The following is a 19,828-nucleotide window of genomic DNA, read 5'->3' as shown; positions in this document are numbered from 1 at the left end:
TTTTTAATAGTTTCAACCGACTTAAAAAAAAGGAGCTCTTTCTCAATTCGACTGCACTTTTTCTGTGTATGATATTAGATTTTTATAATCCATGCCCACTGTTGAACACAGGCCTCCTCTTTAGACGACTATAAGGAACGATCCTGAGCCACCTGCATCCACTGACTCTCTGCAAGACGTTTGAGATCATCACTCCATTAAGTGGGAGGTCATCCTACACTGCGTTCGGCTATCCAAGGTATTTTACTGAAGTAGGTGTTATCTTGCAGAAGTCCATATCACTTGTTATATTTGTTTAATTCCGCTGCCATTAATATGTATGTAAATGCCAACATATTTACAACCTTTCATATTAACCATAAATCTCCGACCGCTATTCAGTCCACGCATATTTTACAACACATGTTTCCCCTCTAAATAACTCAAAGTATCAACAATTTGCCTTTTAAAGTTAATATAAAATACTATTTTATCTTTTTATTTATTAGCCGGTACGAAGCCGGGACGCGTCGCTAGTATACATACAAAAATATATGTATATAAAACAATCTTAACGTTAAGACTTCTTTAGTTGTACTTATATATCTAATAATAATGCTGTGCTCATAATGTTTTGTACTTTATATATATATATATACATATATACAATGTCTCCCACTGTACGTTCGTTGGTTCATACAATTCCCTATCTTGTACGCTCGAAAGCTTTTGGAAGAGGGCTATACGTGCCTAATGAAGCAATGCAATACACATCTTTGTTTTACTTTTTTCCGTTTACAAACAGAATCTGTTCTCAGCAAAAGAAATGGAATTGCTAAAACAAACCATGTCTTCATTCTTCGTATTCTACGCTTGGATTGGCTGATTTTAGCTCTGTAATACTAAATAAGGCAATCTTTTTTATATACAAAATAAATATATAAAAACGCAAAGTACCTAATAAGCATATTTTTAAAAGAAGACTTTTTAATTATTTGGGGAGTCAACAAACCAGCTCTAGTTACAGGTTACTCAATAGTTACTATATCTCATAGTATTGGATAATAATAAGGGATTGTTAGTAATACGGATTATCAGTCCCATCGCTAACAATATACCTTAACAGGTCGATCTCCCCGTGGTCCCCCCTGGAAACCATCGTGCTGAATTCCATGTGTACTCATCACGATGGGCTAACTGACCTGCCTTTTTATTCTCACGTATCATCCCTTACTGGTGCCCCGCTAACGTATACCGTTAGCGCAGGCGGAGTTACCATTCCAATATCATGCATTAAAAAAAAGACAGCAATGGGATTACGAGGCCATATTACTAACGATCCCTTTCCCCCTCTGTTTGTGTTAGAATCTCACATAAAGGCAATCCAAATAAAACATAAACTTAAAAAATATATAATAGGTCAGTCTTTTTCAGATTTTCAGTCTTTTCAGGGAAGAAAACGAAGTGAAGAACTTCGGCTCAAAATGAGTAATGATATATTAGGATATGATCAGGTCAGTTGGCTCATCGACACGAATTTACTGAGCATTAACCACGAATGACCACACAGAAGTCCATCAAATTCAAATCGACTTGTAACTGACGGAGTTATGAGGTAACAAATATAAAAATTGTAATCAAATTTTTTTTTAATTGGTGGAAATGGAATGGTTACCCCACCTGCGCTATCGGTATACGCTGGCGGGGCACCAGTGATAGATGATAGGTGAAGATGAAAGCAGGTCAGTTAGCCCATCGTGAAGAATTCATAAAGGATTAACCACAATGGTTTCCAGAAGGAACCGCGTGGAGGTCGACCTGTTATGGTGTATTGTTAGCAATGGACTGTTAGAACCCATTACTAACAATCTCTTCCCCCCCCCCTTATAACCAAATTGAGAATCTCATTTTTTATGCGTTAAAAAATGAGTTTATTGACGATTTACTTCAACAAATTGTAACAGAATTTGGTATACAATTACTATATGGGATAGAGAAGCACATAAACTATTATTGATCCCACATAATCAATATATATTGGCCGTATGGTCTCGGCATAAAATAAACCACTCCTTCCTTGCACATGGGTGTCATAAAAATCGACTAAGGGAGGGCGAGGGATGGGCAACAGCGTCCCTCTTAAAACATCTCTAAAGCCTACCTGCAGTTGCCAATCTTCTTGCCAAGCATGACAACTATTGGCAAAACCCCCCAAGAAGGAGGGTAATGTTCAGCAGTGGAGAGTTAAAGGCTGATATGGTGAACCAATACAACCCCCCCCTTACGCATGCAAAATCACAGATAAAACCTAGCCCTTAATATTCCTCTAACTTTTCCAAACAAAGAAACAAAATTAGGTCGCAATATATATAACAGAATTATTGCAAAACAGTCGCGTGTTGACAGACAAACATTCCGTGCGACAGTATCGACGTGGCGGCGTATGCAGTGACATGTTAACACTTGGTGAGACACTGACACGAGCCACTGTTTATTTTCTTTTCCGACACGCTTCACTATTTGAGAACTTTGAGAACATAAATGTTTTTTTTTTCCTTTTTAAGACACCGCCGACGATGACACGACTGCGAGCCGGTCAAGTTTTGAAGTAATATGTGTGTTTTATGAGATTTCTGTAAGGTTTATTTAGTACTAATTATGTACGCTACTTCGTACGTGGATTTCAAAGTAAGATAAGCAATTAAATAGACTACTAGATAACGTATCGAGATAAAACATATTTTGAGTTAGACCTTCAAGAACACAACTATATATATATATATATATATATATATATATATATATATATATATATATATATATATATATATATATATATATATATATATATATATATATATATATATATATATATGCACATATATATCCTTTAACTGCCTATTGCTGAACATAAGCCTCCCCCTTGGATTTTGCCAATAGTTGCTAGGCTTGGCAGGCGGATTGGCAACCGCAATCATTATTAAAATCGGTCAATACAATGGTATTAAATATATATGAAATAAGAACTACTTGTATTTGAATTTACAGATTATTGAGCATAGAAACCTTCGATGAATGAATACGGCTCATAATTTTTTTCAATTTTTTTCAAATAGGCCGGTTTTTATTCAAATCTAATCAACATTATAACACCGATATGTATATATTGGATAGACATTTATGACGGAAAAAATATTATCACCCATTTCGGCCGAATATCTATTTCGAAACTGTTAAAAGTCTGTTATCCAATATTATTTTTTGGAGAACAATATATGTATATATAATACACAATATGATATATATAATATAATTAATATTATATATATAATTATCTACTAAATACCGAAACCATAAATCTATCCTTATAACTCACATCTGATCGTTGAATCGTTAAATTTGCATACGTAACCAAAACAGGCCGCTATTCACGGAAGGTGTAAACAAGGGGGCGAGTCGGCACAGCTAGAGGGGCGAGTAGGGTACAGCTAGGGGGGCGAGTCGGCACAGCGAGCGTGTAACGAGCTGTGATATTTGCGCTGTATAAAATGCAATTATGGGTGGTGAAATGTTGAAATTAAAATAAATTTCACTTTTTACGACTTTCTCCCGATGAAAGCGAATGAGCGCTGCCGAGACATCATTGTCGGTTTAATAGGGCTCATATATCTGACGAAAATGAAAGGTATCTGAATTAAGGATGCTAAGTTACATATTACACAACAAGCCACAGCTGAAATTATGCAGTTATACTCAAATGTAAATTACAAATATAGTATTTTTGTTAAAATTGTAAATTTTTTATACGACTTAGAATGGCAAACAAGCTGTCGGCCCACCTGATGGAAAGTGGTAACTGTCGCCTATAGACATGAGCAGTACCATGGACATAACAGAGCGTACTGTTTCGCCCATGATACCCCCCACGCATTGCATTACTGAGGACTCAGATGTTATTCCTCTGTACCCTGTAAATTCACGCCATATTTCACCCTTCAAACCGAAACACAGCCATGCAAACACAACTGCTTCACGGTAGAAACACGAATGGGGCAGAGGTACCCAAGCAATCGACTTTTGTACAAAGTCTCCCTCTGGTAAGTAAGTCTGGTGGTAAGTATTTGTATCTTCATCATATCAGCCATCAACTGTCCACTGCTGAACATAGACCTCCCTTGGGGTGATTATCCTATAGATACCATGCTTGGCAGACGGGTTGGCAACCGCAGTATTTTATATTATATTTTATGTGATTTTAAATAACAAGTTACCACTTTCCATCAGGTGGGCCGTCAGCTTGTTTGTCGTTCTAAGTTGCATAAAAAAACATGCAATATATAATAAATTTCATGACAGTTAGATGAGCAGTTAAAACCCCAATGGAAATTCACCTACAAACTCACTTTCATAAACATAAAAATGAGATTGTTTGTGAGTGTGTTTTTCTTAAACAAGAAAGCCCACGACTTTGAACATGTGATAGGAAAGAGTAGCCTATGCCCTTCTTCATTCCAAATACTACATACCAAATCTCGTGAGGATCGCTTGAGCTGTTCAACCGTCAAAAGGTAACAAACAAACTCCCTTCCACATTTACAACATTAGTATGTATAATGAGGCACAATTCGAGTTGATTATCATGAAGTAATGTGATGTCATCAGTATAATGTCCGTAATTCGTCTAGTTGTTAGTCTACTCGACTGTACGGATGACGGAGAGGTAATGTGTTTATCGTGTTCACTAATTCACGAGTCCTGCTCCCTCGCTCGCATTCAGTGTTAGTTGTAGTCAATTTATTTACGTAATTTTGGCAACGGCCGCAAAGAGACATATTTTTTTCTTTATTTTTTAATGGGTTAAATTTTTAACCCATTTAAGAAGGGAGACTTTGTACAGAAGTCATCTGCTTGGGTATGTTTGTACAACTTATTTTTTCTAGGTTTCTGTTGATAGGACAGTGAAATTATAAGGTATCGTTGTATGACAGATGTTTTTAAGGATAAGGTATCGTTGTATGACAGATGTTTTTAAGGACCAATTTTTGATTTTTACTCATGAAGTTTGAGTAAAAATCTAAATTTGGTCCTTAAAAACCTTTTTAAAAATTTTGTAATGAATTAATGAATAATAATTTATTGAACTTTTTTTCCAAATCGATACGATTTATAAGACCTAAACAAAATTAACGACAAAAAAACATTCGGGTTTACTTTTAGCATGTCTAACCCTTTCTTTTTGGGCAGGAAGGGATTGCTAGTAATGGGAACTTGCTAGCAATATGTCTTTTCAGGCAGACCTCCTCACCATCTCTCCTGGAAACCATCGTACTTAATTCCAGCTGAATTTGTGATAAGCTAACTGGCCCGTTCTTTTTTCTTCATCTAACATCTTTGACTGATAAATCATCAACATTATCATATCAACCGTTTACTGTCTCCTGCTGTACATAGGCGTCCCCCATAAAGAAGGTTTTGCCATCAGTGGCAGACGGATTGGCAACCGTAGTAGGACAATGACCAATACTTAATTTAAAAAATAAAGATAAATCCGTCTTCAGTACTAATTTAGCTTCGATAGCAGCTAAGACCACTCCAATTAATTTCCAAAGAACGTGCTTCATCCTATCTCCGTTAAGTTCCTGCACTAACACTTATTTAACTAACAAATTAAACAGCTACTTAACAGTTATAGTTAAGTTACTTACCTGTTAGTAAGTTGGATAATGAAAGAGTTAATCTTGCATCCTAATTAGGTAGTTTAGTTTGCGGGAACTGTGCACAAATTTCTTTATACGAGTACACGGGAAACATAAAGGAAATAGCTACGAGTATATAAAATTGTGCTTTCTAATTTCAATTTGCATCGCCGTATGGACTTTACAAAGCGAAACTGATGGAATTTTCCAGCCATCGCTGAAAAATTGTTTTGAACAACTTTCGCTGAAACGAAGCACTTGTTTTTTTTTTTTATAACTGTACACAACTGTATTGAAATAGGATTTGAAACAATTTAAGTGAACACGACAATCCTCTTTTTAGTCCTAAATTTACAACTAAAAAATTTCATATTTATTTATATTTTATTGTACACAAAAAATTACAATCATATAATTTATATTAAACAAAAATGTACAACAGGCGAGCTTAACTCTGTAAGAGTTCTCTTCCAGCAAACCCTGAGTAGAAAGGAGCATTAATTGGAACAAATTACATTATTACTAAACTGTTTTGTATGTAATATCTAGGTAGATATCTATAAATAATTGCAGCGGTGGCTGCATCCACCGCCTAGTAAATAATTAAAACAGTGCGTAACCGATCGGTTTCTTGTTTGCTTGTCTGTCCCGTACACAACATAAACTAAGAATATATTTTTTATATATGTATTTATTCCATTTTCATACTCTCCTTACTGATGAAAATGGTAACCCCACCTGCGGGTGGGAAAAGGTTTGATGGGATATAATGGCTCCATTGCTAAAAATTAACCATGATGGTTTCCAGGGAGAACCGTGAGGAGATCGACCTGATAGGGTATATTGCTAATAATAGGATTGCTAATTCCCATTACTAACAATCCTTATACTTCTCGGTGTCCCGCCAGTATACCGATAGCGTAAACAAGGTTAACATTCCATTTTAAATCCATAAAACAAAATCAGCTGTCTCACGCAATATTCACATATGAAAGGGATTGTTAGTAAAGGAGACTGAGAATCCTATTGCTAGCAATATACCCAACCAGGTCGACCTCCTCGCAGTACTCGCTGGAAACTATCATGGTTAATTCCTGATGAATTCACCATGATGGGCTAACTGACCTGTTTTTATTCTCATCATCACCCTTCACTGGTGCTTCGCCAGCGTATCCCGTTCACGCAGGCGGGGTTACCATACCATTTTCACCCATCAAAAAAAAAAAAACGCAATATTCACTGAAATTTAGTTACTTTCACAATTTACTAACAATAAACCGGGAGAGCAAGGACAACGAAATTTATCTGGGCAAAGAAGTAAAATTAAAGTGTAAGATCGCACTATAGGGAAATTACCGTCTTGTATAGATACACTTCGGTCTTCGATTACTGTGCTAGAGAGAATGGCGATTGGTTTTTTTTATCGGTACAGCTTAGGTATACGAGTACACAGTAAATGTTTAGTACAACGTGAAATGAATACCTAATGAATGAGTAATATTTCTCTTTACTTGAGTAAAGGTTATTGCATTAAAAATACTTAAGTATAAATATGTGTATATATATATATTATGTGCTCGAAGATCGATCACCACTAATACTACCAGAAGTTCCACAACCTTTCATATTAGCTATCAATCTTCGACTGCCATTTTGTTCACTCACTTTTTACAACACGTGTTGACCTCTAAACGAGGCATCTTCAGGCGAATTAGAATCTGCTCGGAACCTAGTTTTAATCGTTCGGCACTCAAAGTGCGAAGTTTTTTCAGTTTTTCGCCTTTAGAGGTGAAACACGTGCCGCAAAAGCTGCATAAACAAAATGGCAGTCGGAGATTGATGGCTACTATGGAAGGTTGTGGAACTTCTAGTAGTAATTAGCGGTGGTCAATCTTCAAGTGTTGGCAGTCACACACATACTAATGGTAGCGGAATTAAACAAAATAATTCTAATCAAATAACCAGTAATATTACTTATTACAGTTTTCATTTTCTCTATCCTTAATTAAAACATATACAATCCTAGCTTCGCACACAACGTTCCGTACGAAAATAGCATTTGCTAGAGCCGTCCTATGGTTCCTGTGGAGCCTATTATCATAACAGTTAGCGACACAGTCTGCTATGTAATTTACACTACGCATTTCATTAGCAGGGCTCGAACTAAACATAGCTCGCTCGGCCTGTACGCTGAGATATAGCGCTTAGGTCGTCAAATGGATTTATACAATTTCTAGTTCCTACTATAATAGTGTCTTTATTGCTTACTAGCGACCCGCTTCGGCTTCGTACAACTTTAAATATATTTTTATTTATTTTTTACTACACCACTTAAATTATAATACAAAAATATATACATACATTGCTTTTATAAAGTACAAGAGGCGATCTTATCGCTAAAACAATCTCTACCAAACAACTTTTGGGTAGAGAAGAAAATAAAAAGACGTAGTTGTTTGGCGCTATAAGTGTTATTAATATAAAACGCCAAGCATGGCAAGTACTGACAAAACCTCATAAGGGACATAGACTTCCCATAGCAGTGAATAATTAACGGCTGATATGATATTATTAATTTAATTTATGATAGTCATTAAAACAAAAATTTCTCGAAACCATCAAAATAAAATATTAGGTTAGGTTAGGTAATATAGGTTTAGGGAAATGACGCGTTAGAATCAAGCCTAACGTTAATATAGCTATTTCCTTAAAATAATATTTTCACTTTCATTACATATATATGTAGATGCACACAAAAATACAGTAGGCTTAATAACTTCCCCTCATATATGATGCAATGTACGCATACACTATGAGTTTTTAAAAATTCCCATAGGTAAAGTAAACACCGGGTTCCGCTCCATTCCATTACCATATCAATCCTTGATATGGAATATACGACCGTGGGGGATTTTGATGATACTCTTTACATTTAAACCTTTTCAACCTAACTCAAATATTAATATAAAAAAGTATTACGTTTATCATTTACTATTAAAGGGAACACCCTTTGTTCAAGTTACCAGAGGGAGACTTTGTACAAAAGTCGATTGCTTGGGTACCTCTGCCCCATTCGTGTTTCAACCGTGAAGCAGTTGTGTTTGCATGGCTGTGTTTCGGTTTGAAGGGTGGGATATGGCGTGAATTTACTGGGTACAGAGGAATAACACCTGAGTCCTCAGGAATGGCAACGCATGGGGGGTATCATGGGCGAAACAGTATACTCTGTTATGTGCATGGTACTGCTCATGTCTATAGGCGACGGTTACCACTTTCCATCAGGTGGGCCGTCAGTTTGTTTGCCATTCTAAGTTCTATAAAAAAAAAAAAAAAAATTCTTTACGGATAGTCTTAAATATATAAATATTTAGTACTATCTTTATAGTGGAATACCGTTTTGCCATACTAGTATTCTGCTCGTTATATCGTAAGCTTAGAATTCAGAAATTGGAAAACCAATCAAATATTTCTCTTCCAGATAATGTACTCGTATCAAGATAATACACACATCAAATTTGAAGTTACACCATCAGAAATACAACTGTGAAAATCGTATTCAATTTCATGCAGTAATTTCTGCATGATGCCAGAATAAATTATATAAAAAGATAAAATTTCTAAAAATGATTTTGGTCTTAAAAATTATTGATCTATTAGTCTCATTACCCCTCATAACAATTTTCATTAAATATGTCCCATGTACAGACATCGTCTAGTTACAATTTTATTATATTAGTAATATTATAAAGTACATTTATATTATTTAGATACGATATAACGTACGACGGCAGGTAAGTAGGCAGAAACGGCGAGCACAGATACGGGACAGCAGTTTGCATAATTCATGGAAATGAATCGTTGCGTATGACGTACACGTTACGTTTTAATTAAGTAGGCGAAATTATATTATACATTTAGTTTGTAATTTTAATGAGGTAATTATCATTTTCATAACATTAAAACGTGTGTATTTAGATATCGATCTCGGATCGACCGATCTCTCAAAATATTACCCCCTAATTGACCAACTCACCCCTCGAATCAGTTGACAGACCCACTGGACCCCTTACTAAAATTAATTCAAATTACGAGATTAATCAATAAAAATAAAAAAATAAAAACACTTTTTCCATCAAAAAAATAATGTGGTATCACGTATTGATATCACATTATTTAAATAAAAGTTATTAATTGTAAAAAGAAATATACATTTATAAAAACCACATAAAAAAAAAATTGTTATACAATTTATGGTATAAGATGTAAAAACTATGACACTTTTAGGATACCTTACTATTTTATATGTATTACTACAGTTTTTAAGTTTTTTTTAACGTTGACTATACTAACATTAGTAATTAAAAATAAATAATGGAACGAAACATGTGGTAGATAAAAATATTAATTTTTTTACCGAATTAACTGTTATTTTGTGGAAGTCTGTATAATTGAATAGTCAATTAGAATTAAACAAAACAAACCTAACCATGTATCTAATGTTAAAATTTAAATCAAACCCCTACGTAAGGGGTCAGTGGGCATCTTAAAATTATTTTTGCGGGTCCAGTAGGACTCGTAATAAGAATTAGGTTACCTGTTGGTATCTATCTTTAAAATTGTAGAGACCAGTCTAAAAGCACTTCGGTTCAATATACTGCTGATATATTACTATTGAATTGGACTCACCTCATTGGTGTTCCACCGGTGCCTCTGCGCCGCGAAGTGTTCTGCGCGCGGTAGACTCTCCAGGTTTTCTGGTAATTTAATAGGTTCGCCATCTGTAATAAAAAAAAATACATCTTTTATATTGTTACTGAGTGGATGCAGGTGGCTCGGGACCGTTCCTTATCTCGGGTCTGTGGGAGAGGTATATGTCCAGCAGTGGACAATAAACTGTTGATATGATGATATGATGATATTGTTACTAATGTTATAAATGTGGTTGTATATTATAAATGTTCACCAGAGAGAGTCTTTGTACAAAAGTCGTTTGCTTAGGTGGGTACCTATGTCCCATGCTTGTTTCAATCATGAAGCAGTTGTGTTGTGTTTCGGTTTGAAAGGTGGAATATGGCAGTGAGTTTACAGGGCACAGAAGAATAACACATGGATCCTCAGGAATAGCAACACATGGGGGGTATGATGGGTGAAACAGTGTACTCTGTTATGTCCATGGTACTGCTCATGTCTATAGGCGACAGTTACCACTTTCCATCAGGTGGGCAGTCAGCTTGTTTGCTATTTGAAGTTGCAAAAAAAAAGGGAGAAACGTGTTTCGAGGAGAGGCTTATTTCACCGGCTTCTGATTGCTATCAAAAATGACGTATAATTTTCTTGCATAGATAAAGTAAAATTTCAAAGCGCGGACAGCAAATGAATTTGAAGTCTATACTCGTTTAATTCTAGCATATGAACCATCTGAGTGACTATAGTAGTTAAAATTTATTATTCCTTTGAATATAAACACGCTTATGATCAATTAAAATAATATTAATCTGATCTAATACATCATACATATGTAATTTCCTGTTTATTAGTCTAACAATTAACGGTGGGTTATATATCGCAATACCTATATATTGTGGTTACAATATCTATACATATATTAAGCTCAGTAACAAATATATTAGATATCAATTATTCTATATATAATATCGAAAAGAACTCGCTCGTAATGAATATAGTTAACCGACTGATATATATAACAATACCTATATATTGTGGTTACAATATCTATACATATATTAGCTCAGTAACATATTTATTAAATATCAATTATCCTATATATAATATCGAAAAGAACTCGCTCGTAATGAATATAGTTAACCGACTGATATATATAACAATACCTATATATTGTGGTTACAATATCTATACATATATTAGCTCAGTAACATATTTATTAGATATCAATTATCCTATATATAATATCGAAAAGAACTCGCTCGTAATGAATATAGTTAACCGACTGATATATATAACAATACCTATATATTGTGGTTACAATATCTATACATATATTAGCTCAGTAACATATTTATTAAATATCAATTATCCTATATATAATATCGAAAAGAACTCGCTCGTAATGAATATAGTTAACCGACTGATATATATAACAATACCTATATATTGTGGTTACAATATCTATACATATATTAGCTCAGTAACATATTTATTAGATATCAATTATCCTATATATAATATCGAAAAGAACTCGCTCGTAATGAATATAGTTAACCGACTGATATATATAACAATACCTATATATTGTGGTTACAATATCTATACATATATTAGCTCAGTAACATATTTATTAAATATCAATTATCCTATATATAATATCGAAAAGAACTCGCTCGTAATGAATATAGTTAACCGACTGATATATATAACAATACCTATATATTGTGGTTACAATATCTATACATATATTAGCTCAGTAACATATTTATTAGATATCAATTATCCTATATATAATATCGAAAAGAACTCGCTTGCTAATGAATATAGTTAACCGACTGGTATATATACAATACCTATATATTGTGGTTACAATATATATACATATATTAGCTCAGTAACATATTTATTAGATATCAATTATCCTATATATAATATCGAAAAGAAGATCCCGCTCGTAATGAATATAGATAATTGTATGGTATGAGTAATATCGCAATATATGGTCATAAATGTCCAAAAGAGCAATCATAGATATCAGATATTATCCATCCCTAGTAATAATCAATAGTTACATACAAGAGAGTAATTTTTTTTTATATTTTTCAGTATATTTTGACAGCTTTTTCTACCGTCATTATATCATCCATTACCTGTCCACTGATGAACATGTATTATTTAAAGTAAATTTAGGCGATGCAGTAAAAAGTAAATAAATAAATAAAATATTAACATTTTTCGATTAAAGGCTTCCATGGCAACAATACGTTTTAGGGCGGAATCGTAAATAAAACAATAAAATGTAGAGGGAACGAGGTGAGAACTGCCCAGTTTTTGGCAACATTCGTCAAGAATGTCTGCGCTGCAAGTGCTGCTTTACTGCCTCCAACTTTACTGTCCACACGTGCGATAATAAACCTTACGGCCCTGTATTAAGATCGTTAAACCGGCTACTTACTAGTGCAGCAACCATGGTCTAACTTGTTGAAATTCCAGCGGTGTTCGCTTTACGACTGTGCAAACTTAACAAGCGTCGTTACAAACGGATGTGACTCTTATGTCATAGATGTAAAGAGGCCAATTTCATTCGTCCACAAACGAGTGTGGAAGTAAACATAGATTTGCTAATGGGGGACGTAGAATTTCGCAAGGAAAGCTTTTGCTCGAGCGCCCACTAATTTTGCGTCCAATCGTGGCCAACGGATAATGTGTGAGACAATTTTTAGAGTTCAACCAGCCTAAAGTGTTTTTAAGCTGGGACCGTTGAGAGAGACGTAAATTTACTTCGGGGTTACGACATCGGTTACTCATATGGTTCTAAATCTAGCTAACCATACCCAATCTTTATTAGGAAGAAGGAATTGTTAGTAATGGGGATTAGTAGCCCCATTACTAGCAATATAACCTGTCAGGTCAACCTCCTCGTGGTTCCCCCTGGAAACCATCGTGATTGATTTATTGTTAAATTCGTCAAGGTGGGCTAACTGACCTGCTTCATCTTTACCTATCATCCTTCACTGGTACCCTGCTAGTGTATATCGATAGCGCAAGCGGGGTCACCATTCCATTATCACCCAAAAAAAAACCCAATCTTTATTATGTTACAAATCGTACTAGCTGTATTCCGCGGCTTCGTTTGCGTGACCAGTAAGTACATATAGTACCCAATGCACTAAGTTAGGATATGACATGGGTTTTTTTATACAACTTAGAATGGCAAACAAGCTGACGGCCCACCTGATGGAAAGTGCTAACCGTCGTCTGTAGACATGAGCAGTACCATGGACATAACAGAGTATACTGTTTCGCCCATGATACCCTCCATGTCTTGCAATTCCTGAGGACTCAGGTGTTATTCCTCTGTACCCAGTAAATTCACGCCATATCCCACCCTTCGAACCGAAACACAGCCATGCAAACACTGCTTCACGCTTAAAACACGAATGGGACAGAGAAACCCAAGCAAACAACTTTTGTACAAAGCTTCCCTTTGGTAAAGTGTGGAGGTTGTAGTAACACAAACCTCCTGAGTTTTTCAAAAAGAAATATATAAAAATTATATTGAGATATGCCACACAGAAATAAATAATAATGTATCTACTACAATGGGCTAATAGAATTGCCAGTTTACACAATGGATGGAATTATTCATTGATTTATTTAATCAGCCGGGTGAACTTTACAATCTCCCAATACGCTCACCTGGGGATAAAGGAATTGTTAATGGGGTGTAATGGCCCCGCTGCTAACAATGTACCGTATCAGGTCGTGTGGAATATATATATATATATATATATATATATATATATATATATATATTTAAATCAGTCCAATAGTTTCGGAGCCTAATCGTTACAAACAAAAAAAAACAAATGTTTCCTCTTTATAATGTTAATGTAGATTATAGCGACCCGCTTCGGCTTCGCACGGGTGCAATGCTAAGCGCAAAAAATGCGTTAATTTACGACATCACATTATATATATATATATATATATATATATATATATATATATATATATATATATATAGATTTGATACAGAAACAATTACTCTTTTTTTTTTAAATTATATATTTTATTAATTATTGAAAAAATTTCCGCATTGTGGAAATATTTTTTCTACCGTGACATCCACACCTTATTAATGAATATTAATACTAGTTTCAATGAATGTGTTTTGTTAATTAACATAATGTTACATCTATATCATTTAATGGTACCTATATATGCACTTAAGCCATTACGCGGCATGCCTATCTGATCACATTATCATGCAGGAACGAGTAAACAAGACAACCTCAGACTCGCAAGTAACGATAACACGATTCAATCATATATTATCACCTTTTATTATCGTGTAAAGTTAGTTAGAATCATTCAAACAACACATTCGATTGTTCTACTATTCGAGAAGTCGTAAATTGTGAACGGTAACCGATAACCAAGTTATTAACCCTTAAATACCTGAAGTTTCAAATTTGATACCGGGGTTATAAATCGCATTGAGCGCCTACAATCTACTTTATTTTAATAATTGGCTGTTTACATGTTACCAAATGTTTTTTTTGCCAACTGACCTGCTTCATCCTCACCTATCATCCTTCACTGGAGCCTCGCCGGTGTATACTGTTACCTCGGGTGGGAATACAATCCCATTGTCACCTTTAAAAAAAACCTGCCTTTTATTTCTCATCATCATACCTCACTGGTGGCCCACCAGCATATACTATTAGCGCAGGCGAGGTTACCATTCCATTATCATACATTAAAAAATCGCTGCATGCAGTGTAAAATCAAAGTCGTTAACCGTACGTAAAAATTAAAAATCGACCAAAACTATAAAATATCATCGTAATCATACCAGCCGATAACTGTCCACTGTTAAACATAGGTTTAACTTGAAGGATTTTGCCGGTAGTCGCCACGCAAGTTGGCAGCAGCTTTGGTGATGTTTTAACATTTTTTTTTTCGTTTTTATTTTTTTTATATACTACAATACAATATTAAAGGTATACAAGTTTAAATATGTGAATACAATAATGACAATCGTAATCGTGCTACAGTAAAGAGGTAATATAATTTTAATATTTTTTTTTTAAATAACCAACAGAGGGACTATTTTGAATGTGTAAAGGGAGTTTATTCTATACGCAACTAAATACAAAAGATACCAAAGATTGTATGAAAGAGATTGTTTTAGCGATAAGACCACCTTTTGTACTCCATAAGTGTGTATATATATATATATATATATATATATATATATATATATATATATATATATATATATATATATATATATATATATATATATATAACAAATACATAAATAATAATAAATTTGATTTTTTTACTTTTTGTTACTTCGTTACGTTCTAACGACTCTGTCACACGTCGTAACATTTAACCGTGATATATTGATTAATCGTAATAAAAAGTAATTTATACCTTTCATTATCCCATATAGTACGTATATACTAATGGTTAAGCCGTTAAGATGACATGAAGTAAAAAAAAACTCATTTTCTACCTACTTCAAAAAGAATACAAATGTCTTTACTGTGGATCATAGGTCAAATTAAGGTACTACATCAGTTAAATAGTATCTCCATGTCCTGCTATATAAGCGTACAATATAAGAAGCAGGTTTTCAATTCGATTATATCTCTTCTTCCAGGCAGCTCTAAACCAATTTGGATTTTTCTATATGAAAGGATATACTTATAGCTAATCTGTATATAGAAATTTTATCAAAATTAGTTCAGTAATTCAATTTTTAGATCAAAATAAGTTATTACGACACCACTGAACTCGTCCTTTCTTTCATGGGGCACAATCTTTTATATATTATATTATATCTATCTATCTATCCTATTTAAGAGCTGCGCTCTTGTCGGTGGAGCTCTTGCCACTCACTACGATTTTCAGCGAGTCTCTTCACCTCTTGATACGACACGACACCAACTCCTTCCTTGATCTGCCTGATGTAACTATGTCTCGGTCTCCCTCTCCCCCTCCTTCCTTCTATCTTACCTTCTATTATAATGTTCATAAGTTCGTCGTCGTTGTTATATTATATATATATATATTTTTTTTTTTGATGAGTGAAAATGGTATGGTAACTCCGCTTGCGCTAACGGGATACGCTGGCGGGGCACCAGTGAAGGGTGATAGATGAGAATGAAAACAGGCCAGTTAGCCCATCATGATGAATTCATCAGGAATTAACCACGATAGTTTCCAGGGGGAACCGCGAGGAGGTCGACCTGCTGGTCGGGTATATTGCTAGCAATGGGATTCTTAGTCTTCATCACTAACAATCCCTTTCCCCCCATTATATAATATTAGTAAATAATAAAGTGGCCAATTTTAAACCTCGAGAACAAATATCAAGATAACTGGTACAATCAATAATAACCCATCAATGAACCATGGATTAATAACCCATTAACCTTTTTATAGGCCGCACTATTATAATTAATATGTTATTAATTGACTCAGTATCTAATTGCACTTGTTATTTATCTACGAACTAGCTTTCTCCCCCGACTGCCCGCGTATTATTCGAAATCAGAAATTAAACTAACACCATCTGGAGCAGGTGTAACTGATTTCACTAGACCCAAGATCTACTGTTGGGGAGGAAGGGATTATTAATAATGTGAAAGTTATTCCCCTAATCAATATATCAGGTCGACCTCCACGCGGTTTCCCCTTGAAACTACCGTGATTAATTTATCATTGATTACGTCACGATAGGATAACTGATTTACCTTTTCATCGTCACCTATCATCCCTCACTAGTGCCTCACTAGCGTATATAGATAGCGCTGGCGGGGTTACCATGCCATTATAATCCATTAAAAAAATGTTCAATACAGACATCCTCTGTTTTTATATTAGTAAGAGATCTCTTCGTCCACTTCATTACTGAAGGTCGTGTCCTTGAAAGGTGTCTGTTGCCTCTCTTATGATGTTACTCCATTTTGCACGGTCTTCAGCTTCTCGCAGGGCAGCTGCAATTGACAGTCCCGTAACGGCGGTTACTTGGTCCGACCATCGATTAGGTGATCGTATTGGGGGTAAAGGGATTGTTAGCATTAAAGTTTGACAGTCCCATTGCTAGCAATATGCCCTATTAGGTCGACCTCCACGTGGTTCCTCCTGGAGACCATCGTGAACAATTCTTGTTGAATTCGTCAAGATGGGCTGACCTGCTTCATCCTCACCTATCATCCTTCACTGGTATCCCACCGGTGTATACCGATAGCGCGGGTGTGGTTACCAGCATCCATTCCAGCATCACCCATTAAGAGAATGGTGATCGTATTAGTAAGAGAAAGGTTAATACCTTCCTACCTAGTATATAATTATACTCACACCTTTTTTTATACAACTTAGAATGGCAAACAAGCTGACGGCCCACCTGATGGAAAGTGGTAACCGTCACCTATAGACATGAACAGTACCATGGACATAACATAGTATACTGTTTCGCCCATGATACCTCCCATACGTTGCCATTCCTGAGGACTCAGGTGTTATTCCTCTGTACCCTGTAAATTCACGCCATATCCCACCGTTCAAACCGAAACACAGCCATGCAAACACAACTGCTTCACGATAGAAACACGAATGGGACAGAGGTACTCAAGCGATCGACTTTTGTACAAAGTCTCCCTCTGGTATAAACTGGTATAATACCTACCTACTAAAACCAATCTGATAAAATACACATGATAAGAATTGTTATCAGCTATAGATATTCATATTCCCTGGTAATTATATATTATAAATGTCATTAATTACATATCGTAATTTAATTGACTATTTATCTAATTGCGGTGCGGTTCCGCCATAGAATAGGCCACCGCTTCCATTCCCGTGGGTGTCATAAGAGGCGACTAAGACCTAACTGCGATTGCTAATCCGCCTACCAAGTATGGCAGCTACTGGCAAATCCCCCTAAAGAGAGGGAAAGGGATTATTGATAATGCGGATTGACAGTCCCATTGCTAGCAATATACCCAACCAGGTCGACCTCCCCGTGGTTCCCCCTGGAAACCATCGTGCTGAATTTCAGGTGTATACATCACGATGGGCCAACTGACCTGCTTTTTTTTTCATTCTCATCTATCATCCCTCACTGGTGCCCCGCCAGCGTATACCGTTAGCGCAGGCGGGATTACCATTTCATTATCATCCATTAAAAAAGAATCCTATCAGGTCGATCTCCACGCGGTTCCCCTTGGAAACCATCGTGCTGAATTCCAGGTGTATTCATCACGATGGGCTAACTGACCTGCCTTTTCATCCTCACCTATCATCGTTCACTGGTACCCCATAAGTGTATACTGATAGCGCAGGCGGGGTTACCATTCCATTATCGTCCATTAAAAAAAAACATCAGGCGGGTCGTATGCTTGTCCAGCCGTTAGTTGGCTTCTCAATTTGCCAATTCATTCTACTTCGTCACTGCCATTCATATGTTTACTTGATACGTCATACGATTACAAAGATTTTGTCATATCATGAACATAGTCATCTTTTTTAATCATTATCCAGTGATAAATGATCTCTCCGTACATAATAATTGCCTTATGTCGGAGATCTATGAATAATGGTACAGCTGTAACTATAATAATTAGGTATAACAGAGTAGGCGGTTAAAATAACCTTGAAGCCCGAAACGAGGCTTTGAGTATTTATATTAGTTTTATTTATGTATTTGAATTAAATTTGTGTAAGGTTATCCTTCTCCAATCCAACAAGGCAATCAACGGGGAAGGGATTGTCAATCGGGCTATCAGTCTCATTGCTAGCAATATACTCTATCAGGTCGACCTCCACGTGGTTCCCCCTGGAAACCATCATGCTGAATTCCAGATGTATTATGTATTACATCATGATGGACTAACTGACCTGCTTACCATTCCATCTTCAACCATTAAAAAAAAAAACAAAAGAAAGCCATACAAATACGATTGCTTCACGGTAAAAACATGACGTTTTTTAAATAAAATCTCCTTTTAGTAAAAGATATTCCTCAATAATGAATAAAATAAAGTAATTAAATGCGTACAGATATTAATTTGTTTACGCGGTTTAATTAAGCAGTAGGAGAACTTCAAACAATATGCCGAAGGGAATTGTTACTTCATATTGTAGTTCTGAACTTAATATGATATGCTCAACAATATTATCAGCTTAGATACTGGCTTCTACCCATGATGTCGTCTGCGTGGCTGGGATAAGTTAGCCGGCGATAAAATAAATAGAGTAAAAAAATAGCCTATCTCCTTATTCATAACTAGCGGCCCGTCCCGGCTTCGCACAGGTGAAGATTGTTACAACATTTTAAAAAATGGTTATTGTGACATAACGATAATAGTTGGACATATAGAATCGCAAAGTTTTTTGTAGTTATTGATATTTTCTTCAATATTGTAGAACATACTTTTGTTCTATCA

At 35.3% G+C, this 19,828-nt stretch overlaps 1 long non-coding RNA gene across 1 annotated transcript in view; it reads right to left on the bottom strand.

Moving 5' to 3' along the window:
* LOC116413100 (uncharacterized) overlaps window positions 1-19,828 on the bottom strand; it is a 187,978-nt gene that overhangs the window by 69,214 nt on the left and 98,936 nt on the right. Inside the window, exon 3 of the long non-coding RNA XR_008253715.1 lies at window positions 10,362-10,453. This is a non-coding gene — a long non-coding RNA (uncharacterized LOC116413100). The remainder of the gene's footprint in view (window positions 1-10,361; window positions 10,454-19,828) is intronic.

This window comes from Galleria mellonella, unplaced genomic scaffold (assembly GCF_026898425.1).
Source record: "Galleria mellonella isolate WM207_F2 unplaced genomic scaffold, CSIRO_AGI_GalMel_v1 utg89, whole genome shotgun sequence".
In the NCBI taxonomy this organism is placed as follows: Eukaryota; Metazoa; Arthropoda; class Insecta; order Lepidoptera; family Pyralidae; genus Galleria; species Galleria mellonella.
The sequence above is the reverse complement of the archived record's forward strand: the minus strand, read 5'-3'. Positions and strand labels throughout refer to the sequence as shown.